This window comes from Lichenostomus cassidix, chromosome 11 (genome assembly GCF_008360975.1).
Source record: "Lichenostomus cassidix isolate B80296 chromosome 11, HeHo_3.0, whole genome shotgun sequence".
Classification (NCBI taxonomy): domain Eukaryota; kingdom Metazoa; phylum Chordata; class Aves; order Passeriformes; family Meliphagidae; genus Lichenostomus; species Lichenostomus cassidix.
In genome coordinates, this window is record NC_139492.1 from 15408804 (window position 1) to 15436345 (window position 27542).

The 27542-nt window shown below is 38.4% G+C and overlaps 1 long non-coding RNA gene across 11 annotated transcripts in view; it reads right to left on the bottom strand.

Annotated features, from left to right (window-relative positions):
• The window catches only part of LOC146432372 (uncharacterized), a 255293-nt gene that overhangs the window by 32200 nt on the left and 195551 nt on the right, over positions 1-27542 (bottom strand). For 3 of the 11 annotated variants that reach the window (XR_014854577.1, XR_014854568.1, XR_014854569.1), the window contains 4 exons: positions 16077-16147; positions 14552-14765; positions 13902-13981; positions 12559-12858 (listed from right to left, as the gene is read on the bottom strand). This is a non-coding gene — a long non-coding RNA (uncharacterized LOC146432372). Of the gene's footprint in view, positions 1-12558; positions 12859-13901; positions 13982-14551; positions 14766-16076; positions 16148-16417; positions 19278-22455; positions 23408-25121; positions 25183-27542 lie in introns of those variants that run through there. The other 8 variants (XR_014854575.1, XR_014854576.1, XR_014854572.1 and 5 more) reach the window with 7 other exon arrangements.

The following is a 27542-nucleotide window of genomic DNA, read 5'->3' on the forward strand; positions in this document are numbered from 1 at the left end:
CTTGTGTCTGAAACATGGGACAGAAGTACATGGAATAAAAATTCATGGGAAACAGGCCTGAACAAATGGCATGCAAGAGGGAATGCAGAGAGTGGATGCCAGCAGGAAGTAAAGGCTGCAAGCTGAAGGGAAGGGGGAGTGGGAATTTCAAATTAAAAAAACAGGTGAGGAAGATTCACCAAGTTCCATCTTCAGATTAATCACTGACAAGTCTGTGGAAGTCTGAGGTATTTCCACATGTTTTCATTATGTTGTTTTTATAACAATCCCAAGGGGTTATCTTGACACACCTTGGCAGCACAGGTTTCAAGTCTGCAGGAAAACAGAGATGGACCTTCATGGACTTCTCCCAGCAAGTATGCTCCATATCTTCCTTCTGGAATCTGAGGAGGAAACCCTCAGGAAGCATTTTTACTCCCTTCCGTGGAGATGGACAAAATTTTGGGGCATGAAAGCTATTTTCTCAGGTTCTCATTTGTTAATAACAACATTCTCCTGATTACATGATGCAAAATATTAAAATCCACTGTTATTAACATCCTGTACCCTCTTTTTCAGACACAAAGTGGGCCAAGATGCTGTGCCCATACTGCAAGGTGACAGTTTGTGACAAATAGAAGAATCTGACTGGTTTCCTCTCAGTTTACCATCCAAGGGCTGCACAGAGCCCATTTGGGATGCTCTGTAGGTGGGCAGCAAAGAGAGCTGTGTGATTGCCCTGTTCCAAAGCTTTTCAGACTGATTCTTGTGCAGAACCAAGGCAGGAAGCTTCTCCTGCCCTTGCAGAGCTGAACTTCAGTGCTATCAGCCCAGGAGAACAGCCAGAGGAGGACACTGGGGACAGCAGGGGCACAGACTGCAGCAGAAGTCAGACTAGAAGTTTCCAGAAAAAAAGAAGGGGTCTGTCAATATCATAGATCCAAGCCACGGAGTTGAGAAAAAATGAAATTTTCTAAAAATCAGAGAGACTGTCTAGATTGGTTTAATCCAGAAGCCACTTAGCCAGCAGACTGAAAAGAAAAATAGGAGGACTACCTCTTTGCCAGCCTGTGGCAGGCAGGAGTAATTTATTTTAATCCCATTTTGTGGGGCTTTTGCCTCATTCAGCAGTTCTGTTTGTGCCTTGTTACAGAGTTACTTTACATTATTATTAGTGTATTTTGATTAATATAGCTTAAAAAATGGGAAGCATTTTGGTTTGCTGGTTTTAAAGCAAAGGGCAGGGACAGATCCACCTCTGGACTTCTATATTCCAGCTCACACTGGTTCTGCTGATAAAAGCAAGTAATTAAATACAGCAGCTGGGTCCATATTTCAGATATACTACAGCAACAGTGAAAGTATGGATCCAACATCTGACAGGAAGCAGCAGTGTTTTAAAGCTGTCATGAACTGAAGTCCACAGAACAGGTCTTGAAGTTTCCATAACCAAAAACACTGTTTGGCACCTCAGAACAGAACCATAAATTCAGGAGCACTGAGACAGAACAATGCATGCCCAGATAATCCCTGATCCATGCCAGAATCACTGATCCAGCAGTCTCCTCTTGAGATATCTTTTCATAGAATAAGCAACATATATGTGGGAACCACTAATAAACCAACAAAATAGCCTTTGTTCCATTTTCTTTGCTTGTTAAATGTGTCAGTAAGCAAACAAGACATAGGATGATGAAAGAAAATCTACTGCTCTGCAGGTGCAAGTCTTTTTAGGGTAATAGAATAACTGGAAGTCTCTGGCAAACTAATATTTTTTTCCTACAATAATCACTATCCAAAATGATGGATTATGATTTCCAAGAAACTGCAAACATTAGGGCTTAATTCCTTTAGAAGCAGCAGAAGTCTAGGGCACATGAGAGATGGCTGAATTTGAGTAGGAAGGGTCAGCTAGTCTATTAATAAAGAGCAGAATTAGGAGAAGCTTTAATGTTTCATGCATACATATATGTGCTTATAGAGACAGGACAGGTCGATACACTCATAGAAGCCTGAAGGAGGAAATGAGGAATAAACTGCAGATAGAATTAGCACCTATTTGTATCCTAAATGCAATATGCAGAATACTTCTATAAGAAAAGTATTATGACACAGTAATTTGGCCATGAGAGGGTAATTGACTTAAGATATTCTGATAAAGATCGATTGCTAAGGTTTGGAGTTATGACACCAACAAAGTTACAATGACATTAGCACAAAGAGAGAGACACAAATCCATTATAAAGATACAATCAAATATTCAAAAAAGCCTGGCATGCTCATTACTTATTCATGCTAATACAAGTATATTAAGAAATCTAAACAGTGTTAGCATTCAATCACTCACAAACCAAATGAGGTTTTGCATTTATCAGCCACCAGTCATCAAGAATGTAACATTAGCTGTACAAAGGTGGTAATATGACATAACTGGAGATATTTATATCAGCCTACACAGACTGAGAGATACAGTAGGATTTATTAAAGTGAGTAATGTCTTCACATTCAGCACAGCAATAAAAGAAATAGCTGTGCAGAAGTCATTTCCCCAGACAATAAGATTTACCTTCACAATCACTTAAAGAAGTTGTGCATGCTTTCAAGGGTCTAAAACAATCTTCTCACCATTAATAAACAATTTGGAGCTTAAGTTTGCAAATACAGGATTGAGTGCTAAATTTTTTAAAACATACCCCAAACCCCAAGGGAGTAGTCAGGGTGTCTGTCTAGCTGAGGGTTTGGCACTTTTTGTTCCTTAGGCTGATGGTTAAAAACCCACCAAAGTTCATTTAGGCTCAAATGGATGTATAAGTTTAAAAAACTTCCTCGATATTGCACTTCAATGTCAATAGTTTCATCACCTACTGCCCCAACATCTTCAGCTTTTCCAGGTGTCAATTTCTATACATTCCACTGCATATATCTACACATTGTCCCAAATGCCTTTGCTTTCCTCACTGACAGTTCAGCCATTAACATTTGTGGGACTGGGTAAGAAGCAGAAGTCAAATTTTGATCATCAAAACAACAACATCCAAACAATTCCAGAACTAACCCAAATGCTGGGGGTGGCTCTGTGCTCCATGACACAGCTCCTGATGGGAGGACACAGTGCATCTGCAGGGGATGTTTACACTTGCTTTACAGCAGCACTTGAGCAAGGCATGGCTCTGGTTTGATCCTCATGACATGCCATTTATAAACTGTGACTGATAAACCTAATGCCTCTGAAATCAGATAAAACTTTGATAAATGACTTCTTAGGGAGCAGCCTGCAATAGCCACTTCTGCCCACGTTTAGCCACCCTGCTGCAATCAGCACCATTTTGTTTAATCAAGGGTTCAGACAACAACACATTTGAAAGCTATCACACCATTAAGAGATGTGAAGATACTCTTTTCCTGAAGGATACGTTAAGACAGAAAACTAAAAAAACTAACCTCTTTCTGTAGCAGTTTTTATACCGTGAGTACTTGCTAGGAAAACTCACAGAATTTAAAGATGACTTTTATTCCAAGGGGTTTTCCCATATTCTGTAGTGACAAGACTTGAGAGAGACCCTGTAGCAGAATCAAACACATGTCATAACACAGTCATTTCCTCCTTCACAGGTAAATTAAAAGACCACTGATGCTTAAACAGAAAGAACATATTATGCAAGAGTGGCTTAAATACCAAAATGATAAAAGGGCCCCAGAACCACAGCAGTGTAAGAAAAATAGAATATTACAGTTAACACAAAATGAAATTGTGCCAAGGCTGCCAAAGCTGTGCCACTTCTTCTCTACAGCTTCCACAAAAATGCAATATGAATTTATGGTGATGTCAAGAAGCACGAGGTGCAGAAGATCAAGTAGAGACTGATCTGTTTATACCCTGAGCACATCAGCCTGCTGGGCAGAACAAGCTAACAATTCACAGATCCTAAACACTGCCTGTTTACACCTTCCTCTAGATTGTGTACACAGGGCACGTGTGGCTGAGTGCAGAGGGATAATATTGTTCATTTGATCTTCACCCAGTGCCACCAAATTTCCAGATTAGCAAGTGATTTTTGAAACAGACGGGTAGCATTGTGTTTGCTGCTTTCTGAAGCTGGTTAGCAGCCATGTGAGGTAAATGATTTCACTTTATGCAGAAATATTATTCATATGTCAGGTTTTTTAATTTAACTCTGCTCCTGAACAAGGGAGCAGAACACTTTCAAGGCTTCCAGAGCTGACAAAGCCAGAAGACAAATCAACAATTAGGAAAGGGGTGGGTCAGCAATTACTTATCAAATATATAACTCTCAATTATTCCAGGAGAACAGTTTACATCTCCAAGTACAGAGCAGATATATGTTCAACCATGTTTTGGAAGGAAATACTTAGGAAATACTTGACCATCCTCAAATGAAGGAGGAGGCTGCTAAGCTAAGCAGTAGCACTGTCTAGTAGCAATAATGAAATAATCTAGTGCAGGCACTGCTTTAGTAGTGATTTTCTTGCAACTAGGAGACTTAAGGGAAAGCATTTTTTAAAGAAGTTGAAGGATAGGACCAAGGATTCTAATGAATGGTGACAAAACCCCATTTCTCAGCCCTTAACAGCCTCTGTGAGGAGAGGGCAGGAGGACTGACAGTGAACTGTGAAGCAACTGGACTGTGCAGCAAATAATCACAATTAAAATCAAAATTATGTAATGATCAGAGTTCCCAGGTTAGGCAAGTTAATGAAGCCAACCCCTTGTCTTGCCTTTCTCTTCACCTGTGGTAAAAAACAGCCAAGTACAGAATAATGCAAAATCACTGTGTTCAGCTAATATCATCCTCAAAGACAGCCTCTGTTTTCTTTTCAGAAATTAAACAGGAAGCAGAAGTACCCAGATAAAGAAGATTTGGGTTGATCTAAATGAGCAACTTTCACCTTGTCACAACAAATGACAAATTGAAAACTCCAAAATGCAGGTATATAACTAAACCCTGCAATTGAATGAAATAATTGGGACCAACATAACACATGCAGCATCACTCCAATCACTGTGTCCCTGCCAGGTGACCATTAATCTTTCTCTGCCCAGTTTCCACTTCATCTTGGAATGAGAACAAAATGATAAAGAGATAAATCTACCTAGTACAGTACACAAAATAATGCACTGTTTCCTAATTTAACCCTTCACTTATTGTTCTATGCTTTTCAGTATTTCCAGAGTACTGCAAATATAAATGGTTAAGATATTAAGTGACTAAACAGCTGGTTGAAAGTGTTAACTTTAAGCAGATGTTTCACCTTTTTTTGACATTTGCCCACCCTGAAAACACTGGGACAGCTCCACCATTGATCTCCACAGATCCAGCAGATAATTATTTGACATTAGGGCTCTGCTAGTTTTTGAGGGAAGAGTTCAGACTGCTCATATCAACAAGACCTTTGGTTACAGAGCAGCAATGCTCATTAGAATTTGGCAACTGAGCCAGACATGCCTGTGTTGCTCCTAAACTCAGCCTGACTTTTGTTTCACACTTGTCAAAGAAAGAATAGGAAAGAGTAGAAGGCAATAGAAGCAATAAAATCAACCAGAGAACAGTATTTAATGCCAACTTTTTTTCCCCCCTAAGAAACTATAGAGTGAAATATGAGATTTCTTCTCCTCTCCTAAAGACTTCTTGACCTAAGATTTCAGCCTGAGCTAAACAGATCTGCTTCAGTACAGCACACACTGTCCTGGATGTACATCCAAGGGAAGGATTTTGCACAGGAAAAGCATGAGCCAACAGTGCTGGGAGCATGAAGAGAGGAGGCATGAACTACTGTTCTGTCTTGTTCAAGAAATCCAGGCCTGAATCATCCTGCTGCAGGAAAAGAAGTCAGGAACAGGATAAACTCTCCTTCAGCTTTGACTTCATTTTGTTATCTCCTGTAAAACAAAGATTTATCTTCTAACTTTTGGAATTCTCCAGCCATATTTGGAAAGGGGAGGGAGGATGGGTGGGGATGGAGCATGTTAAAGTTCTGCTTTGTACCAGAGATTCATAAACCTTTCTGGTTTGGATTCATGAGATGTCTTGACATTGACAGCCACAAGTCAGCACAGCTTTGCTTTGAATTCTGAAAAACTCTATAAATCATGGGAAAGCCATGATCTCCATCCAAACAAATTTATCTTTCTTATCATCCTTTCTACTTCTGTAATCTGCAAACTTCCCTTTTAAATTTCCTCTCCTCATCTTCATCTCTCTCATGAATCCTACCTGACACCTCTCTTTCTCAAATCTGCTTGTAAAAGGACAGCTCTCCTTCATGCAGTTGTTCTGATGACCTGCTCATGTTCTCATTTCCCCACAAAATGAACTTCTGGTTGGACTGTTACATTCTAAATGAGTATTTCTCACCAGACTCTGCAGGCTTAATGCAACATGATCAGGAGAACAATGTCACTAAAACTCATGTGTCAACAACTATGCAAAGAAAATACCATTAAAAGGAAAAGAAGAGATTAAAAGGCAGCTGGGTATTTCTGAGTATTTTCTTTGCTTTTGTCCTATTTCCTGACATAGTACAGAAAGTTTGAGCAAACAATCCAGATTTGTCAACTCAACAAGAAGCTAGAGTGTATGACTGCAAAAGACCTGTTCAGTACAGAACTGGCTTATCCTGGAGAGGAAAGCCAAGATCAAACCAGCAAAATTTTAAATTGATACCTTCTGTCAACTCAATCTGATTTCATAATAAAAAAGGTATTAACCCCTTTGTAAAGACAAAGGACCATCTTAGCTGAATGTCAGATATGGTCCATCTAGAGTTACTGAAAAGATGTCCAACACAGCGATAGTCCAAGATGCATTCTCACTATCCATGACAGCTATGAAAAGTGGGTATTTACTGTATAAATACAATATTACTTGTTAATAAAACCAGAACAGAGGAGCACACAAGTTCAGAAACATGCTAATATTTGAACTCGTGTTAATGAAATCCTGAGACAGACTAGTAAAGCTTAACATGTAGAACATATGTTATCCAAGTTCAATCCAATAAACCCTAAAACGTCTGGAATTTGGGGAAGCAAATTCTGTGCCTAAAGGAAGCAGCTTTTGCTTAAGCAATTGACTTTTGTAGTAAATGACATTAAAATAAAGCACTTGAATTCCATCAATATTATAACATTAAAATACAAAAACCACTAACTGCCATGGACAAATGTTTGCCATTATATTTAAAGAGAATAAGGGGTGGGCTCTGTGGGAATTGGACATATATCATTCAAGTGAGAAGAGGTTCTGTGAATCTCAAATAACAGAGCTAAGAGCAAGTTAAGTGACTTTTTTTCCTCTCACAGATGGAATAATGCTACATCTTCCTCCAGCCCATCCTGTATTCTGTTTCAGCTGTGTAATGACATGCAGAGGTTTCAGGAGAAATGTGGAAAGCAGAAAACCTGCTGTCCTCCTGCAATCCTCACAGCAGACACCCAGTAAACCTGCAGAGGGGAGCATCACTTACTCCCAGCTGAGTCACACATCTCATGGCAAAAAGAAAGGAGTTTTTCCATCCTCTGCACACAGACACACAGGCTCCCAATGTTTTATTGTGCAGTGCTGCCTTGTCTCAAGTTTAGATTGCAGTATTTTCATAAAATATGACTTAAGTGCACTCATATTTCATGAATAACTTCCAACTGAAACTAACCTACGGTTGTCAAAATAAGTAAATGAAGTATCCTTACATAGTGACATGATAAAGTTAAACATTTTACTACAGGTCTGTAAGTTCTTAATTACAGAATTCTTTAGCCTCTAGATAATCCAGCTGAATGCAAGTACCTTGTACCCTTTAAGAGAATTTAACACTCAAACCATAGTACCCCCATGATTTCAGCTTCTGAAAGTGCTTTTACACCTACTTACAGCAAGTGCTGTGCTTCTGTTATACAAGACTACAAAAAAATAAATGTGTCTCCTACCACAAGCAATGAAATAAAACAGTTATTTAAATTTCCCTTCACACTTAACTATAAAGACATAGGATTGATCTAAATTGGTCAAAGCCATGTTACAGCAAGGTTTTTAGCTCAGTTGTCATTTTTTCCTTGAGATTTTTCATTCACACCATCATACAACCTGACCTCAGCCTTGTATCCAAATTCATACAGGGGATTATCAGAGCTACTTTAATTAAGAACCAAAATTTTCAGGACTCTCTCCTTTAACAGAAAAGTTTTCCCCCTTCATTCCTGAAGGCAAATAATAATTCCTGCACACCACACACACACAAAGATGATCACCTAAAAGTTAGTAAACAGGAAATGAAATGGTTGCTCAGGGATTACTTTTGTTTGCTCCTTGGGCTTATTGGTTCTCAGGTCTGACCTTAACCAAGAGAGTCACTGTAAGGGAGCAGTGCTGGGAAAACTGAAAATCATGACACAAGACTGGCAGAAAATTCACGTGCTGGAGTCAACAGAGCTGTTTAAAAGATTCCTGTATCAGGATAGATCAAAATAAGTGGGTTTTATGTGGTTCTACAAGAGCCATCCTTAAAAACAGAAACTAAAGGTAAAGGCAACCAAAAAAATATAAGGAGGCTTTAATAGCTTAAGGAAAACAATATCCTCTTCCATTTTGCTTTGAATTACTGCCTAACTGGGAAGTTAATTTTCAGAAATTTCTAAAGAAACACCATTGTCATAATGGAAAAGTACATCCATGTCCATGCTGGAAGTACCAGGTTCTTTTTCCTGTATAGAACACCCAGAAGAGAACCGTTCTTGACTAGAGCAAACCTACTGAACACAGACAGAAAGACCTATTTGTCAACCAAAAGATTTTAAAAGAACTAGATAGGATGATTAAAAGGAAGAGACTATAAATGAAGCTACACAAGTACCTCTGACAAGTTCTATTCCCAGCTAAGGAAAAAAGCTTTCTAAAATCAAAGCATTTTAAAGTCACCTTTGCTGGTCAGCTAAATGTATCCAAAATATTTGCTTTTTGTAAAAACATACTTACTTTCTCTTTTTTTTTTTTAATAATTCAAGCAATTAGGAAGGATTTTCAATAAAAATCTATGTTTGCATTTGCCAAAAGACTGTAGTATCAAATACATAAAGAACACTGGACACCTCAGTAATATATCAACTGGTATGGCTTCCTGCAAATCACTAATCAACTAAGTTGGCACAATTAGTTGGCCTGCTGCTTAACCTAATCTGTAAAAAGTTTCTTATTTAATGGTAAAAATCAGATTAGAATTGAAACCAAGCCTCTTTATTTATTGAAAATCCCAAGGTATAAACTTTTAACAGGTTTATTTAAAAAACAATTTAATAGCTAAATGATCTATGTTTTACCTGAACATGCATTCTCATTAAAAGCAAAGTAAATATCTCTGAACACAGACACATTCTATGCCATTCTCTTTATTACTTAATTTCCCAGGTATCTCAGCATGATCTGAATAAATTATGCTGACAATACAACAATATAAATGATAAATCAACAACACAATTTTAGTGATATATAGCATGAAAAGTAAATAATAACCAGCACTGCTAATTGGCTCGCTACCTGGCAACAAATCAGTGAGCAAGCGACTCCACTGGTAATGCTTCAGCTGTGCACCACCCTCATCATTAAGCTTTTCTAGCTTTTCTAAGCTGTTTCTTAGAATTTCTACCAGTTTTTATGCAAAACTGTACTGTAGCATAAAAGCAATGCCTGAAACTCTTGTTGAAATAATAAAAAAAGCCCAAACTTGCACGTTGACATCATGTGGATGTTATGAACCTAATCCTGCTACACTGTGTGGCACAAGCATTCCTCAAATCAGAATGTGTTTTACTTGGAAAGCTAAAACAGGACATTTAGAGACTGGAGTTATCTACCAGAAGAGTCTGTAGTCTTTACTTTGGAACTTTATTTATTGGCCCAGCACAAAAGGTGAATATATAAAGTGTAAATCCTACTTTCCACCAAAGGCTGAAGATTCCCCGAGCTCTGATGGGGAAAAGAGAATCCTCCTTCAGCACAAGAATTCCCCAGAGCTCCTTAGCTGGGGAGAGCAGGAGGGCAGAGCCAGCCTGTGGCACTCAGGGACTGTCAGCCTCTCCCTCCCTAACCTGCACCCCATGACAGCCCCAGGCACTGGAGGTGGCAGGGAGATGTTACACAAGTGTGTGACCTACTTCAGCATCCACCCCATAACAGACAGCTTCCAGGCATGGCTAAAGAAACCAACAAAATCATCATTATCCCAAAGGGAGACACAAACATTTGTCAAAGGAAAAGTATTAGCTTGTGCTTTCCTACTTTATTTCACTGCACCTCTGAGAACTGCCCTACAAACATGGATGTCCAGTTTTGTTTTGTTTTCTAATCCTGCCACACTTTTCACTCCAAAGACTTCCTTCAGCTCTAACTCCCATCCTGCAAAACATCAAAACCTCCTCCTTATCCATTTTCAATGTGTTGCCACACTCCTCTGTTTGCACTTTGGGACGAAGCCAAGAAAGAAATCAGACTTATCTTGTGTAAATCATTCCTTTCCCACAAAACCTTAGTTATCTTCTCATCCACTTAACCTAAGCTCCCCCCATATTTTTACTCTTTGCATGTAAAATTCTCTATGCTTCTGGATACTTTTTATAACTGCTGCTTTATTCTTCCTGTTCATTATATATATTTTCAAGCAGAAAGGTATGAATTCAGCAACGTATTCGAGGTTAGAGGATATCACTGATAGGTATCATAATATTTGCAGTATTATTTTCCAACCCATTCTTTATTCATCCAACCATTTTGCTGGCTGCTCAGACCACCGCTGTGAGCTGAGCAGCCTTTTCTATTGAGCTGTCTGCAGTAATGATGATCATGGGGAAACTCCATCCCCACTGAAAGAAAAGGCAAAACACCCAGAGACTTCAGTAGGATCTGAATTTCACTGAAGTTCTTTCTATCAAGTAGTTATAGCTAATTTAGAATTCAATCAATGGTTATGAATAGTACAAATAATTCCACACAATTTACATTGCAGGACATTTGTCAAAACTGATTATATTTGGATTTCTGCTCCCTAATTGCCTATATGAGTTAGCTATCCAGAATTCCCCAGAGGCTTCTATGGAGTTGACTAAGCAAAAATTGTTGTCATCTATATTTTTTGCCTCTTATTTTGCATTCCATACACACGTTCACTTGAGTCTTCACAATGCAAATAAATCCAATAAATATATTGACTAGATCACTGTTAATCCTGGGTCTCTGGGAGCCCTGTTAACTTTTACCTAGTCTCAACACTGACCAATTCTCCATTCCCTGTTATTTTTCCAACAGTCAAAATGCATTTCATTAAGCTGTTTCTTTTCTGTAGCTACCCTTTCCTCAGCAAATATAAATATTTCTAGTAGGCTGGGAGGTACCATTTATGATGAATTCTCCATTCCTGCTATATGTGCCCTCATAAGCATTTTAAAAATGTAATTATTTTTCCTAGTGTTTCAAATCCAGATATCTTTTCCCCTATTTCTGCTGAATGTAAATTCACAAAGATTTTCTGCTCCAGAAATGGAAATGAGAACAAAAGCTAAATTGACAGCTAGAAGACTGGAGGTTGCAGTCCTTACTGCACATCTACAAGTGCATAGCTACAACCCACAATGCTGCTCCATGGCATGGTCCCACACAGTGTATTTAAGTTAATTTGAAAATACCATGCATTTACAGAAGTGTCTACCATCTGCTGCTTATCCAACCATCCATTTCAGAATTAAGCAGTGTAGGGAAAGGAGCAGAACACAATGTCTATTCCAAACCCTTCCTAACACTGCAATGTTTGCTGGCATTATCCACAGCATTTCTTGATGGACCATGGGGAACTCTGCACTGACACAGCCCACTGGTGTGGCACTCAGGGCACACAGTTTGCAGGGCATTCATTGTTTTGGGATGGTTCTGCACAGTAGCACATCAAAGGTACCAGCTTGGTTGCAAATAATCTGGGATTTTCCCCATGCACTGCAGTACACCAGGCAGGAAATCTGCATGTTGCTTTGTACCTAAGCAAACAGGGAGCTGGGAGCCCTGAGGGGAACTAGTTGAGTTATTCAGTATGGATCTTCCTAAGTCCTATCATCCTATGGGGGCTCTTCATTTCTTAAGTCTTCAATTTAATAAACCCACTGAAATTAACACATCAGCAATTAATAAAGAATTAATATGGTTCAGGCATGTTTAAAGTTAAATAAGCACTTAAGTGTTTTACTAAACAGGAGCTTAAGACAATATGTACCACTTTTTTTCCTCTAGGTCATTCTCTTAGTTTCAAGTTGCTGAGGTGGCACTGGTACCCAAACTCAAATTCTGACCAGCCACAAATTCAGGATGAAACATGTCTTTGGTGTTTAAAATATCCTTTGCTGTGACAGTAACTCAGCAAGACAGCTGGGTCCCTGGCAATGATAAGGTCCTATCTGGTGAGGCAGCAATAATACAGATATCATGAAACACGAGGCAATTATTTTCTAAAAAAAAAACCAAAACAAAAAAAAAAAACCACAACCCAAAAAACAAACTAAAAAATAATAATAATAAAGCCCTAAGCAATAAAAAACCCCAAAACACAAAGTATAAAATTGTTTCTTCATGCACCTAGTATCCTGTGGCCGTAGTATCATAATTTCTCTATAAAACACAAAATATAGATGTGGTGCTATTCCTTTCAATTCCTTTTCCAGGGGAAAATGAAATGTATGTTTGAGGCCAGAGGGAAGTTGTCTCACTCTAAGTGGGTGGATGCAGAAACAGCTGTTACCTTCTCCTGTGCAAAGTGGTGAAGTTCTCACACACCTCTGCTCTCCCAGTGACACCTCCTTGCTTAAGACATGCAAATATTCAGCAATACCTGGAAGTATATATGTTCTATGATTCCAATGACAGCAAGGTTTAATCTTGTTTAAAATTTTTAATTGAAGTCAAAATGTTTTTGCATTTGGCATAAGCTGGCAGCAAATAAAATGATCCTGACGAAAGGCATAAAACTATTAATTATGTTTTGTTCACTCTATTCTTACTGTACTGCTTGTGTGGTTAAAAATTAACTCCATGATCTTATTTAAAACAATACACATGTCATTTCAGACATTCCTAAAAAGGATGCTTAGTAATAATAAATAGGTGTGCTTGTCAAGAGAAATTTGCTAACAAAGTGAATTCAAGCATCTTAAACAGATAAAAGAACGCAACAATAAATTACAGCAGGATAATATTTTGTTTTATTTTTTAAATATTCACTTCTCTGTTTTTATGCATTGATGAATTTTAGATATGCAGATAAAGACAATAAATGTTTCATTATTATGATGAGCATTCCAGAGTCCCCAGACAACCTTAAATATTTCAATGTCTGGGAGAAGTGTCAGATTGTATCATACCATCTCCACTGTAAATACTAATAATATTGATAAGCATAACTTGAATGATTTTAAAGTAAAACTATCAAAGTTATTCTTAACACAGTTAAGCAAACATCAGCATTTCTTTGAGGCCAACAGAGCACTGGAAGAGTTGCTCAGAGAGGCTGTGGAGTTTCCCTGTCTGGAGACATCCCAAAGCCACCTGGACATGGTCCTGTGTCCCTGCTCAGGTGACCCTGCCTGCACAGGGGGATGAACTCCACCATCTTCAGAGATCCCTAACAGCCACAGCCCTCCTGGGATTCTCATCCCCACATGCAACAGAAACCAACAGGCGTTAGGAAGTCAAATTTGTGGCACATCTGCATTTTTCGCTCATATCTGCACACAAAATAAATGTGCAAATAACTTAGCTAAGTGTACAGTCACCCACTATGAGTCATGCAAATGCAAACTTACATGGGTTTCAAATAAAAAATTTGCCTGCACAGCCTCAAAAACCTGTTTTTAGTATCTGGCCTTTTGAACTCACCTCTCTGCAGCAGTGTCAATGAGGTTCTCCATGAGTGCACATATTTTCCTGAGGACAATGTATCTTATTAATCCCATAATCTAAAGAGATAATGCATTTGTCAAAAAATATGTGTGCTTTATCAGGATGAATTTGCTCTAACCTAACATTGACTACCTTTTCCCAAGGCAGAGGAAATAATCTACACAAAGCCATAAAAGTAGTGTTTTCGTTTTTATGGGGGTATTTTTTTGTTTGTTTGGGGGTTTTTTTGGGGGGGGACTGTGAGGTGTTTTTTTTTGTTGGGTTTTTTTTTTGGTTGGTTGGTCTTTATAAGTTTGCAGGGGCAGGGCTGGTTTTGGTTTTTTGGTTTTGGTTTGTTTTTTTTTTTTGTTCTTGTTTTTGTGGTTGTTTTGATTTTCTGGTTTTTTGGGGTTTTTTGTGGATGTGTTTGTGCTGTTTTCTAACACTTTAAGAAATTTATGTAGCTTTCATTAAGTATTTCTTTCCTACCCCATGCTTTTATTTCTTCCTTAATTAGAAACATATCTGCATTCAACCACTTTGTAATTCCCCAAAAGCCATTTGGGAGAAACCAGAAGAGCAAAATTCAAGCCTAGTCCCCAAAAAAAAAAAAAAAAAAAAAATTAAAAAAAAATTTAAAAGCCTACCTAGAGCTGGAGATAAGGCAAGCAGGGAGAATCCTCAGAGGAGATTCCCAACCTGCTCCAAGCCCATGGGTGCTGCCTGACCCAATCCCCAGCACAGTGCAGATTTGGAACATCTTTTTGCCTCCAAAAAACAACCTTTTTGTCTCCAAAAGATTTGCCAGAGCAGCCATGAGAAGCAAAGCTCTGAGAGGCAATATCTGGGCTGACACTGTACCTACAGGAAAATGTAAAATCTGCTTAGGCATTGCCAGGAAAGCTGCCAGTGGATGGAGCAGTGAGGGTGTTTGGGAGCTGCATTGGGACAGAAAATTTGTGATGCTTTTGTGAGTGAAGATACCATGGGAAAAGGCTTGACTAGAAATGAATTTCCCTTTGGAAATTACAACCATTTATACGCAATGTAATCCTAAAATTCTTAACATCCCTTTTAACTGGTTTTATTTGCAGTCTACATTTACCAGCTGATGGGTTGGCTGAACTCTTCAATACAGGCAAGTAACTGCCTACCAAGAGCTCACCACGAATGCATGGAGAACAAAAAGGAAATAAAGCTTTGTGCCCAGAGGGCAATCAATTAACTTTTCAAAGATTTTGCACCAGCATAAAGATTGTTGCCTGAATTTCTGATGTGATGTGGCAAGTGGGCAGAAATATTGGCAAAAGGGAGCAGGGAAAGGTTCAGTGAGACAGCCTGGCAATGCTAGAAACTCCTTCTGCAGGCCGCAGAGCACACAGAGCCTTTTACAGGACAGTGCCTTTTATGTGAATAATATATAAATGCCTTCAGAAAGTGCAGGAAGAGCCTGGAGTTTTCTCTTTCTTCTTTTCAAACAGCACAACTACTTTCATTACCTTTTTGTAAATCCTTAATAGTGTGTTATCATACTGTTTATGTGGGAAGACAGTGCTGTGGCAAAACTTGTTACTGATCATGGTTTAAATTGTCTGAGGAATTCCCTCTAAGGCTTATGAAAGAACAATCTTTTGTGCATAATATCCTTTTATTTTCCCACTTCATTTATTTTGGTAACCGAAATGTGTGTTTACATCTAACTACATAATGTTTTAGCACCTTTGAACTATTTCTAACAATCTTTTTGATCCATATATAGACACAGGAATGTTGGGAATGTAATATATGTATATAATTTTAGACAACAACCATCAGCCTAGTAAGTTAAATGTCTTGTACGCCCTAGAAACTCAGATTTGAAAGAGAAACCATCTTTAAGAACCTCTGATCTACCCAATGATTCCTTGAAGTATAAACATGTCATTTTACATATCCAAACTGAAGCACACACCAGCAAATATGAATTGAAAGCCTGGGGAATGTGATGGTTTACCTCAGAAACTCTTCCTTTAAAAAACTAAACTAACAGCCACATAAAGAATAAGCATCTTAAATTAAATAACCAGGTATTTTTACTGTGGTTTTTGTTTAGCACGCTTGAACCTAATGAAATTATGTCACCCTTTAAAGATGCAAGAGCAGTTTTTGCTTTAGTTCTGAAGTCATACCTACAGCTGTGTTGGTATTCAGGTATTCAGGCACAGCTCTGAAGAACTGGCTTAGAAATTACCTCCTGCTTCTCTCTGGTTTGAAAACACAACTGCATTATCTCATCTGGATATGGTGATGAGTTTGATCCACACTAACTACTACAATGGCATTGTGCACATCAATAAAGAAATGTGATAATCCTCTAGCAAAAATTAATTTATTAATGAAATGAATAATTAAATCTGCTGAAAACCACATTTTCAGGAAGCTAAGCAAAGGTGTTTTGAATAAGAATAGGGCTTTTTCTGAAATCTATAAGTACAATAGACTTGCTAAAGTAAATAACCCTGTGAGTTACTTACCTCATAATGTATTTAGTTATAATATTAAATGGATAAAGTACTTGATCATCTCCCAGGATAATAAAGCTGGTGGTATGGAGAAAAGCCTCCATGGGATTAAGAGAGAGTTAAAACATTTCAAATATGCAATTAAAGGCATTCTAGCATGCCTGTGATCTCTGCTCTGGTTTCCTATTTACAGAGAAGGAAAACTGGCTCAGACCTCCTAGACTAAGACAAGGAAGTATGCAAAATCGAGCAGTCTCTGTGCCAGCTCTTGCTAATCCTTTTCAGTATGGTTTGCTGCTAATTTGTCATGGCACATATTTGCCTTATGTCTAATTAGCATCAAATTGCAAACTGCTATTTGCTAACAATTTGTTGCATCAATCTGCTTGAAAATCTATAGTTTAGAACTGGATTGAAGCTTATTCTGTCTATCAAAATTCTATTTAATACACATCACAGTAGACTATTTCCCTCTAAAAAAGCATTGCAGTGCTCCCCTGTACAAAGAAACACACATTTTAAAAGAAAGCCTATGCAAAGTGGTAGTTTTTGTTCCTTTGTTTCGCCCTCCATTTATATTTTGCTATAACTTGTTTATAATGGGAATTAAATAAAGAACAGCTTGCTCTTTGTTTAGAGTTAAATCTAGCTACAGCTCCCTCACCCCTATAATAGAATAGGTACATACAAAATTATCATCTGTGCTTTGGAGAATATAGGCAAGAATTGGCTCTCAAAACACAGGAAGAATTTCAGCCAAGGAGATTGCCAGGTTTAGGATGTGGCTAATCTCTTCTGTTCGACATCCACAGGTATTACAATAAACAACTAGCTAAAAATCTTTGTCACAAACAAATCCTGTAGCAAAGATGTTCTTCAATGGAATCCTAAGTGATGTGGGAGATGTTTATGCATAAGATTTCCTCCCCCGCTATGCCTCATTAGAAACAGATGGAATACTGCTGCCACATGCATTGCAGGGGATGGATGGAAATGTGTCAGTGCAGGGCCTGGGCTCTGCAATTCACTCCAGAGTGGCACTAAATGTTCTAAGCAGTCTCCTCCACTGTGTTCCAGGGTTGGCATGGGGTCATCAAACCAGCATGGCCACATGCTGCTGCTCTGGAAGCAGAACTTGAGCCCATGTGAGGTGAGGTTTTGTATCAAGATATGGTTCAGATGGAAACAAAACTGGCTTTTTTCTTCCAAGACAAAAAGCATCTGAAATTTCAAAATATTTCACCTGGAGAAAGCTGAATTCACAAGACTGAGAGAGAGATGGGAGTAAACAAGATGAGAAATCCTAATAGGCAATATCCATGTAAATACTCTGGGCCTCAAACTGCAGTTCCTTCTGCATTTTCCTTTGCCATTTTGATCCAGAATTCCATACTGGGCACTAGACATGTTTTCCTCTTCAAGTTTTAACAAAATCAGTATAATGTTTGCCTTTCTGTGAGTTGGTGTTTGCTATAGCAAACAAATGTAGCCAAATCTTCTGCCCACTTCTATGTAAAGTTTGCATACTTTCTCCTTGTGAGAGAATGAGCCAAGCTCAGTATAAAATGTTGTCAAACAAAATGAAAGCTTTCAGAGCTGAGTGAGAACACAAGTCTGTCTTTGCTGTATTTATACCCAACAAAAACTCTAAGTTGACAGGAAATTGAATGTAACCTTCACAGGCAGATTGGACAGACATTTAAGTGCTCACTATTAAAATGAACCCTGCTGCCCACAGCTCTGGTGAATGGAGAGTCAGAGCCAGGTTCAGCATTTTAGAGTACTTAAATAAGAACAGTCATAAATACTGATAGAACATCTTGAGTTGGAGACTGTCCTAGGTGAGGTCCCTCCCCTCCTGCATTATCCTAAGAACTGCCATCTTATTGGACAAATATTTAGTAATTCAGGGTTTCTCTATTCTTCATTGTTTTCTAATCAGAGCAAAGTCCAGCACAGGGTGGTCACTGATGCTTGCAAAACAACACTGAAGGGCCTGAAGAAAAAACTGCTACAAGTGGTTGAAACAGAGTTAGGAGAACTCCCTGTTTCCACTAAGATCATGGGACATTCCCCTTATTTGTACCACAAGCAATAAAGCATATTAATGATACCTGAGGGGAAGCTTCACCTTTCCTTCAAAAGCTGGCAATGTGCAAAGGAGCTCACACATCTCCCTGAAAGCAGGAAAATATGACACAGAGCAGTGAACAGGCCATTGTGAGAAACCACTTTAGATAAGAAATATCATCCACGTCACAAATATGGGGAGCAATTCCCAACTATGGAAAAGGGCTCCTGCTTTTTTATGATTGCACCAAAATAGTGCCCATATGAGCTGGATGTGCATGGCAAAGTGAGAACTCTCCCTGAAGGAATACAACTTTTCCCGAATTTGTTTTATGATTATTAACATGTCACACTTATTTGCAAATGTGTTAATTCCCCCAATTTTTATAGAACTTCTCTTTAAATGTTTCCTAATGGACAAGATTTTAGAGACTGCATTAATTTCTCTGTTTCAAAATTATATAAATATAGTAAGGGCCAATTTTGTGCATAGAAGTGGGAATGCAATCTGGGCAGCTAAGCAACTCTTAATCTTCCAATCTGGAGAATAGAATTCAGGCTTCTTGGCTGAAGGGAAGCCAGTCTGTGTGCCCTGAATTCTCTCCAGATTTTACGGACGTGGAACCAGCAGTATGTCCCATCAGGAGCCAAAAGCACTGTGTATCATCCTGCAAGTTGGTACACCTTCAGTGGGAAGTTCAGGAATAGTTTCTCACAGCTTCCTAGACTGAGAGTGGTTTAAGGTCAGCAGAGCTCAGGTGTTCTATGAACATGCGGAAAAAAGGATTCGTTCATTGTCTTCTGTATACCAGTGCTAGTTTTCTTGAGCAACTGAAGTGCAATTTTTCCATTTATACACAAGTTGTTCACAGTTTCTGTAAAACAAAACCAAGATTTTCCTGTATTAGAGGAGTAAGAAAGTCAGACACCTTACAACCCTATAAAAACAAAGAAAAACATAAAGAAATCACTTTTGTCCCCCAACCAATTAAACAGAAACAGAATAAATGTATTGACAAAAAAAAAAAAAAGGCATTTAAAAATGTGCAGCCTTGACATAATTAGATGTACCACATCTAGGTCAGCTGAGGATGCAGGATTCACACACCAATTATTTATTCAAAACTTTGGAACAGTGCATTTTGAGTGAAAGCTCCTAGCTGTGGCTCCTCCAAGAACTTGTAGAGCCACCATGCTACATACACACCTTAGAGGGCTCTGGAAAACAGATCCCCACTTCCTTTTAAAAACCCCCAAAGGCATTGGATACAAAGCAGGGAATGCCATAATCATCCTTTATTAGTGGCTGGTCTGCAGTTGAAGTCAGTCTGGGATTTCACAGCCTGTGGAACCAGAGAAGAGGACTATCCATGAACAGACCAGAAGAGTTAGGTCTAAGCTCGCTGGTGAAGGAAGCAGTGGCATTATGTGGGTGAAACTGAAAGCTTCTTCCTGCCAGGAGCCTGAATGACAACCTCCAGGGACTGCACAAACGAAAGGTGGCTTCACCAGCCTCCCAAAACACCACCCCTGCCATCAACTGCTTTGGATTTAAAACCCCTAGAATTTAGAACATGGAAAGGGAGCCCAAAGGTGAGGGACTGACATATTGTTAAGTGTATTCATCTCAGTACTCTTGGAGATGTCTGGCACATTCCATATGCATATTTCATCTCATGCTTTTGTATAATGCTTGTAAAATATGTTTTGCAGCACATGAAAGGGCTAATGCAAGCACAGGGTAAAAGTCACTGCTGCCAGATAGCAGATTTCCTCCCTTGGCACAAACAAGCACTAAAGAGTTGTGTTTAGGTTCCCAAATTCAAGCCATACTGATGCCTCCACGACAGACACTTTCCACACTTGCTGTTTGCTTCTTGAAGTAAAGACAATTGCATATCCCCCTGAGTAGCTTGAAAAAACTATTGGAAATGCTAAGAAAATGTTTCAAGTCAGAACTAGGATTTGGGAGCTATTAATGGAAATAAATTTGCCTAGAAAAAGAAATCAAACCCTACAGTTCTTGACAGTGTACAAGGCTCAAAATGTCACTGTAAATACATTTTAATCCTGATCCAATGACATACTATATTCAGTATACAAGGGGACCTATGTGCTTCTTTCCTAGTCCTCTAGAATGCTAAACAATATACTTAAACATAAAACATGTTGCTCTTGGTTACATACCATAAATTGCTGTATATCCCTTCCCTCTTCTCATTCAGATTCTAATGAATGCTGCTCCGCTGGTCAACTATAACACCAGACTGCAAGTACTTTTCTCCTTGTCAAATAGCACTCTATAAAAAACACTATTGTCCTCCTGATTTAGGATACATACACATGGCCAGTGAGGAAAAAACAGCCGAGTTTGGCAAATAAAGTCTCACGTGGGAATTTTCTCCCACAACTACCAGAGAAGATAAATGCAATTTTCAGACACAGCCCTACCAAACTCCACAATACAGCATGTGTGGGGTTCAGATACAATAAAAGGAGAAACCTGAGAGGAAAGTTGCTTTTGCAACCTCAATAATGAGAGCGAGCCTTGAAACGCTGGCAGTGGAGGAAGCATTTTCATTAGGTGTGTTTCACTTTCTTCCCTGGTGCAGCAATCCACTTACAGAAGCTGTATGTTGTTACATGACACATTTCCACTTTCTTACAGAAGTGCCTGTGATTTTTTGAATGCTGTTTGTTGTTACTGCCTTTCTTCTCCGACACAATGCACCAATTTTTAACCTTTTCAGTAACCCAGTGACACCTCTGGGATATTACAGTATTCCTGTCAAAATGTCTGGTCTACAACAATAAACTTTACATTGATGTCTTGCTTTTTGGGAATAATTACACTGTTCCTTAAATGTTACCCTATTTACTATTTGTGCAAAAAGATGACAATAAAATCAATGGAACACAATTCCCAAACGTGCATCAAAGTCTTTTGCAATGTTAATGGATTAGTGTGTCTACAGAGGTGTAAGATCATTTTGTCTTGATGCTTGGACTTGCACATGATATGCACTTACTCAAAGATAAACTTATTAACCCTTATCTGCTGAGCTCATCCCTTCAAAAAGTTAGTTTAATCTCCGTGCATTTGTCAGGATTCCTTTTTTCTTTTCATTGCTCCTTTTTTTCCTTTCCCTTTTTTTTCCCTTTCCCCTTCTTTTGAAGCCAAGCCTGGGAATGCTGCCCATCGATCAATAGGTGTATGATGAAGGAACTTCGTCCTGCTCCCTCTGACCAGCGGCGATGTTTTTCCAATGATTCCGCAGGAGTCAAAAACTCAACAAAGCGAATCGCGGATGCTGTAAAGGGAGCATGCTGCTCATGTCTGTGACCACTGTATGCAAAGCTTGGCATTAGTCACCGCCAGGCCGCCTCTGACAGCCCTGAAGTGAGGGAGATTAATGTGAGGCAGGGGCACTTTATTATTGTCATTCTGTTCTTTCACACTCTGCCTCTGACTTTCAATTTTGCTCCAGAATTAATTGTCTGCTCCCTACAGTATGACTGATGTAGAAGGATACAAGTAACATAGGCACCTGGTTCTGGCCTTGACAATCTGACTCGTTGTTGCAGGATGTATTGTGTACAGTCAAATTCAGGGACAGACGGGCATCTTTCAAAGAAATCAGCCAATGTTTCTTTTGACTTCAATCAGATTTGACTGTAGATTATCCTTCTCTAAGAACAATTTTTTTCTTGTAGAGATGCTAACAAAATGCCAGTGCCATTATTAAGTACCACTACATGATACTATTGCTCTGCTTTATGCAGCCTCGTATGAGGCCTTTCTCTCCAAGCTTTGCTTTTTATGTTGTAAGGCAGTAAATTAGTCATGTAGCAGTGTTTAATCCCTACCCTCTCAGAGTTAAGCATTGTTGTGAGAACATTATATATGGTATCTTAGACAATAAAAATACATGGCTGTGTAAGTCAGCATCATTTACTATTTATTGGGCTAACAGTTCCAAAGCAATTTACACACAAAGTAAGACAAATAGTTAAAGATCTTGTATCTAATAGAATATCTGACTGTATATCAGACTTAAAATGAACTGCTGTACTAAGAGATCAAAGAACATCTTTACTAGAGCACAGAGGATGAGCAAAAAAACCACCACTTTTTGGACGGAAAAAAATCATATAGAATCAGTCTTTGCACACACACTCTTCTCTATCAGTCTGCTTTTTCTCAGTTTAATGTCTGATGGTGACAAATGTAAAGGTAGTTCTGCACCACTGTGAAACAAGGAGCTTCACCTTTATCTTGAAACAATAAGCATTTGCTAGGAGTCACAGACATTGCTGCAGACACACAGGCAATAAGACCAACATTTGCTACTCTAAAAGTATGGTGAACTGTGGTGTATTTGCTCAAGGTTTAGGTTTTGTGCCAAATACTCTCAAGTGCCTGTTAACACTTTCAGCTGGATTTTATAATTTTTGATCTGACTTTGATCAGATAAACTTTTCAGAGCTACACAGATGAGAAACTATCAGATGTAGACAAAACGTATAGAAATAAGCAACACGAAATGTTTCATTGTTTAATGTTTGTCCCCTGGTACATGGGTGGGATTCCTCAAGAGGATCTCAGGAATTTCTTCCCAAGTACCCTTTCTGAATAGAAAATGCAATAAATTATTGTGGCTTTAACTCATCTACTCCTTCAATGTGACAATGATATTATGTTAAAGGGTACAGAAATATGTAATATGCTGAATTGCCTTTATCCTGGGTACCAGAAGGAAAATTACCACCATTCAGTGAGGATAATCCCACCTCATTACATTGATGATTTACCACAGTGAGTAAAACACAAAAAATATCTACTTGCATTTATGAGAGCAAGCAGCTTTTCCAACATATTCCAGTTTTCCCAGACCTCTGGGCAAAGTAAATTCCAGGATGCATTTCAACTTCCTTGAAAGACACAAAAAGCAATGAGAAATTCTGCCTCTTTAAAAAGGTGTGCGAGTAAACGTTGTAATATCCTTCAAACCTGACATTAAGTATTCAAATGTTACTTAAGCAAAGTGTGAGCAATTAAATTAATCAATCTTCCCAGCCATGTACTGAACAGATGTTCAATAAATCCTCTCTGCTTACAGTGTGGGAGAAAGAAAGTCCACTTTTAGCTGTCCTTCAGTGCTGACATCCCTCAGCCCGTCCTTTCCCTGGGCCTCATGGGCCACTGCCAGGCAGTTCTGCTGTGTTGTTTCTTTATTATAAATAACAACAGACCACCTGGACTACCTGCAGTACCTGGAAGCTGAGGTTTAATGATCCTTCAGGCTACATCCTCAGCTCTCTCCTGATCCCAGATAATGGGACTGATGGGAATGGCAGAGGAGTGACGGATGGCAGTGACGAATGACTCCAGACAAACATGTGCTGACAACTAGTGAATATGGGGCAGCCTTGCAGAAAGGTCAAGATAAAAGTATTTGCTTGACTTTCAAAGTTTCTCCATGAAAAAATGCTCAGAATCCTCCAATTTCTCCCCACCAGATAACTTTGCCAAGCAGATGTGTACAACATGCTATCAGAGTGCCACAAATCTGGCAAACAGCACTGCAAGTGGGAGCAAACACAACCTTTTAGTGAAGAAAAAAACTATCTGCAAAGCTGGAACAGCAAAATTCCATGGACATGCAAAACCTGGATATTTGCAAATTTCAGTGCTAAAGTTGCTGGCAGCTGCAGACACAGCTTCTTGTTTTTGAAGGTGTCTGTTCTATTCTATTCCTACCCCAGCTACAATCTCTCTCTCATTGCCCCTCTGGCACCAGGAAAGGCCACTCAACCACCCCTCCTTTCTGCCCAATTTAACACTGAGGTCTTTTCCTAGGAGAACTTACAAAGTTTGCCTGGAAGTCCTGGGATGTAAAATTTCATTGCTACGACATGCTCGTGTCGTCATCTCTATTTTAGAACCTCAGATTTCAAAAATCAAGGGACAAGTTTTTATGTCACACACCCCAAACCTTAAACAACAAATCCTATGGGTTATAAGGTGCATATGATGCATCCCATCATCTTAACTCGTTACTCATTAATATCAACTGAGATCAAATGAGTCGACTGACATTCAAATGTAATGGTTAAAACTTCTGCACCACAGATATACAACTTCAACCTTTTGAATGCTGCCATTCCTTATATGGACTTTATCCACATTTTAATGAGGCTTTAAAATCTCTGAGATTAAGCTAGTATTTTACATAGAACTGCCTGCTTTTTATGATATCCTGACATGTTGTACAACATTTGTGACTATATTGATCCTTATAAATTCAGCATCTACATATATTCCTGGAAATCATCCCCTGTTCAGTCTGTGCACAAACAGCAGGGCAGGACACACAGAGAGGACAGTTCTTGAGCCGTTTGCCCATCAGTAAACAGGCAGGTAAAGAACATTTTAGCAGCACTAAATATTTTAGTTGCATAACACAGTGATACTTTAAAAAAAAATTAAAATACCATCCTCAAAATGCACAATAAAGAAATGCCAGGGTTCTTTCTCAATTTTTACCCTGTTTCATTCTCCTTCAGACAGACCTGTTTCAAATCCCGAGGGGGTAAACTGTACTCTTCTCCCACCTGGGACAGTTATACATCTTCATGCCCTCACCTTTGCCTGTCTGCAGAGACAAGCCTTCTTGTGTTTCCCCATGCAGTTTCACGCTTTTAATCTGAAACAAATGATTGCAGGGAAAAAAAAAAAGGCATTATCACCTTGGCGAGGCATCAGGAGTATACAGAAAAAAAGAAAGGGTCTATGGGCAAATTCATCTTCCATTGCTACAATCAATCTCTCACCTAAAGAAATACACAATAACTAGGCAGGAAAGGGCCAAGATTTATGGCCTAGAAACATCTCCACTGACCAGCATACACCAAGCCTTCCTGGCTCCCTCCTTGCCAGAATGGCTCTTTCTAACAGTTACAATGATATACTGTCTCTCCCTACTGTTTTACAAGTACATTAGCTTTATTTAATGAGATCTCTGAGTAATTTAACAGATGTATATAGGACATAAGACTAGAAAAACTCTTGCTACTTGAACACTTTTGCCAAGGTATTCTAGGGCTAGCTAATCTCCACTACCATGTTATATTCCATGAAATAATGTTATTGGAATTTTGGGAAGGTTTTTAAAAATCATTTTAATAGGAATGTTATATTATAATCCAATAGAATAGTGCCATATTCAACACTTGCTTGTATCAGGCCCATTAAAATAAGGTTAAAAGTGGTTACTTTAGTTTTTCAAAATTATTTATATATTAAAAGGCCTGAGAGAAATTCAAAAGCAGAGATGAACATATCTGTTAAATCTTGCACCCTGTTCTTTCCTGTGACTTCAACACCATGTCCCAAGGGAAAAAAGACAGATTCTTCCATTTTAAAAACACATATTCAGCTTTAAAGTTCACAATTATTGGATCCCTCAATAAGAAAGCATTTCAAAGTACTGTACTCTGAGGTTTTGTTTAATATATGAAGTATAACCAGTCATTAGTTTAACACAATAGCTCTGCTTTCCATTATTTTATTATTTCTGTTTCTGAGCAACAGACAATGTTTTGGATGGCTGCTGTTATCCAGCAAAGTAGTTTTAAATAATAGTGTTATACAATAAAATATTAAATGAAAGAAACTGCAATAATAACTTTTTAAATAACTCTAATAAGCTACCAATTAATAATACAGAGGGTGGCAATGAGGAATTACCTGTTTAAAGTAACATTCAAACAATTTTTCTGAGTAAAAGAAAGATGGGCATAAACTTTATGCATTTGTGTATTTTTTGCAGTAGCAAATCTACAAAAATCCATACAGGGTGTTGCTGTTTTCTCATACATTATACTTTTTAAATTGATTAAAAATAGAATATTGCCCCAGATTCAGTAATGACTTCAATGAACTACATTAAAAAAAAATTCAACAACTTCAATTCTACCCAGTGGTGAGACCAGTACTAATTGAGTTTAGTGGCACTTTCCTGTAAATAATATATAGTCTCATTAGAGAAGGTTTATTTTAGTTTGAAAACATATTTCTTTTTAAAATTCTTTTAAGCTGAAGGGGGTTAAAAAAAGGGGAGGGAGAAGTATGAGAGTAATATTTACTATTCTGACAAAGCATTCAATGTCCTTCTGGCTTACAGGATTTTGTGTTAGCCTTGAATTAGAGCATAAAACACAGGTCTAGCACATTTATATATAATTACCCTCAGAAGACTATGGAATTTACAGCAAACATGCTGCAACATGCCTAACATTTAGAGAAAATCCACACATGTATCTGACCAAATTAAACATCCTGACCAACCTCCTGAGTGCACCACACCTTAGCCAGAAGAGTTCCTTGTTTAAAAAGCACCAGGTTGGGAGCACAAAACATGGATATTTCTTTAAATACCAGAAAACACTGACAAATCTCAGGGTACAAAATTATGAACAGTCACCATGTAGAATTATGCTTGAAATCAAGAACACACAAAATAACTCCCGAAGTGGAACAGAACTGGGGAGAGAGAGGGAGAACATGGGCTGGTGCAGAGCAAATTCATCGCATGAAATTTCATTTCTTGAGAGCTATACATCAAGTTGCATTTGTTTAATGGGGTTGACACTAGAAAGATGTATAGAACATGTCAGACACCCAGTACCAGTGCGTTCTGGGAAAAAGATAACATCTGAGGATCTGACCACTCACTTCGTCTTCCAGCCAGACTTCTCTATCTACTGGTTCTTCAGGGGATTATAAATGAGAGGGCAGGAGGAACAAGGAGCAAAATAATGAAAAACAACACAAAACAAAAGAAAAATTATAACATTGTAGAGCCAAGTAAAGCCAAATTTATTGACCTCACAACTACATAATCAAGAGAAAGTTATCACTGTGGAAACTTTTACTAAAGCAGAATGATCTTAAATAACAAGGGAGTGCTATGAAATTTACAGCACTTTTAAGATATGCAAATTGAATGCAAGGTATAGACATAAGGGTAATTAATTGTAAATCTAAGAATAATGTTTCTTTGTC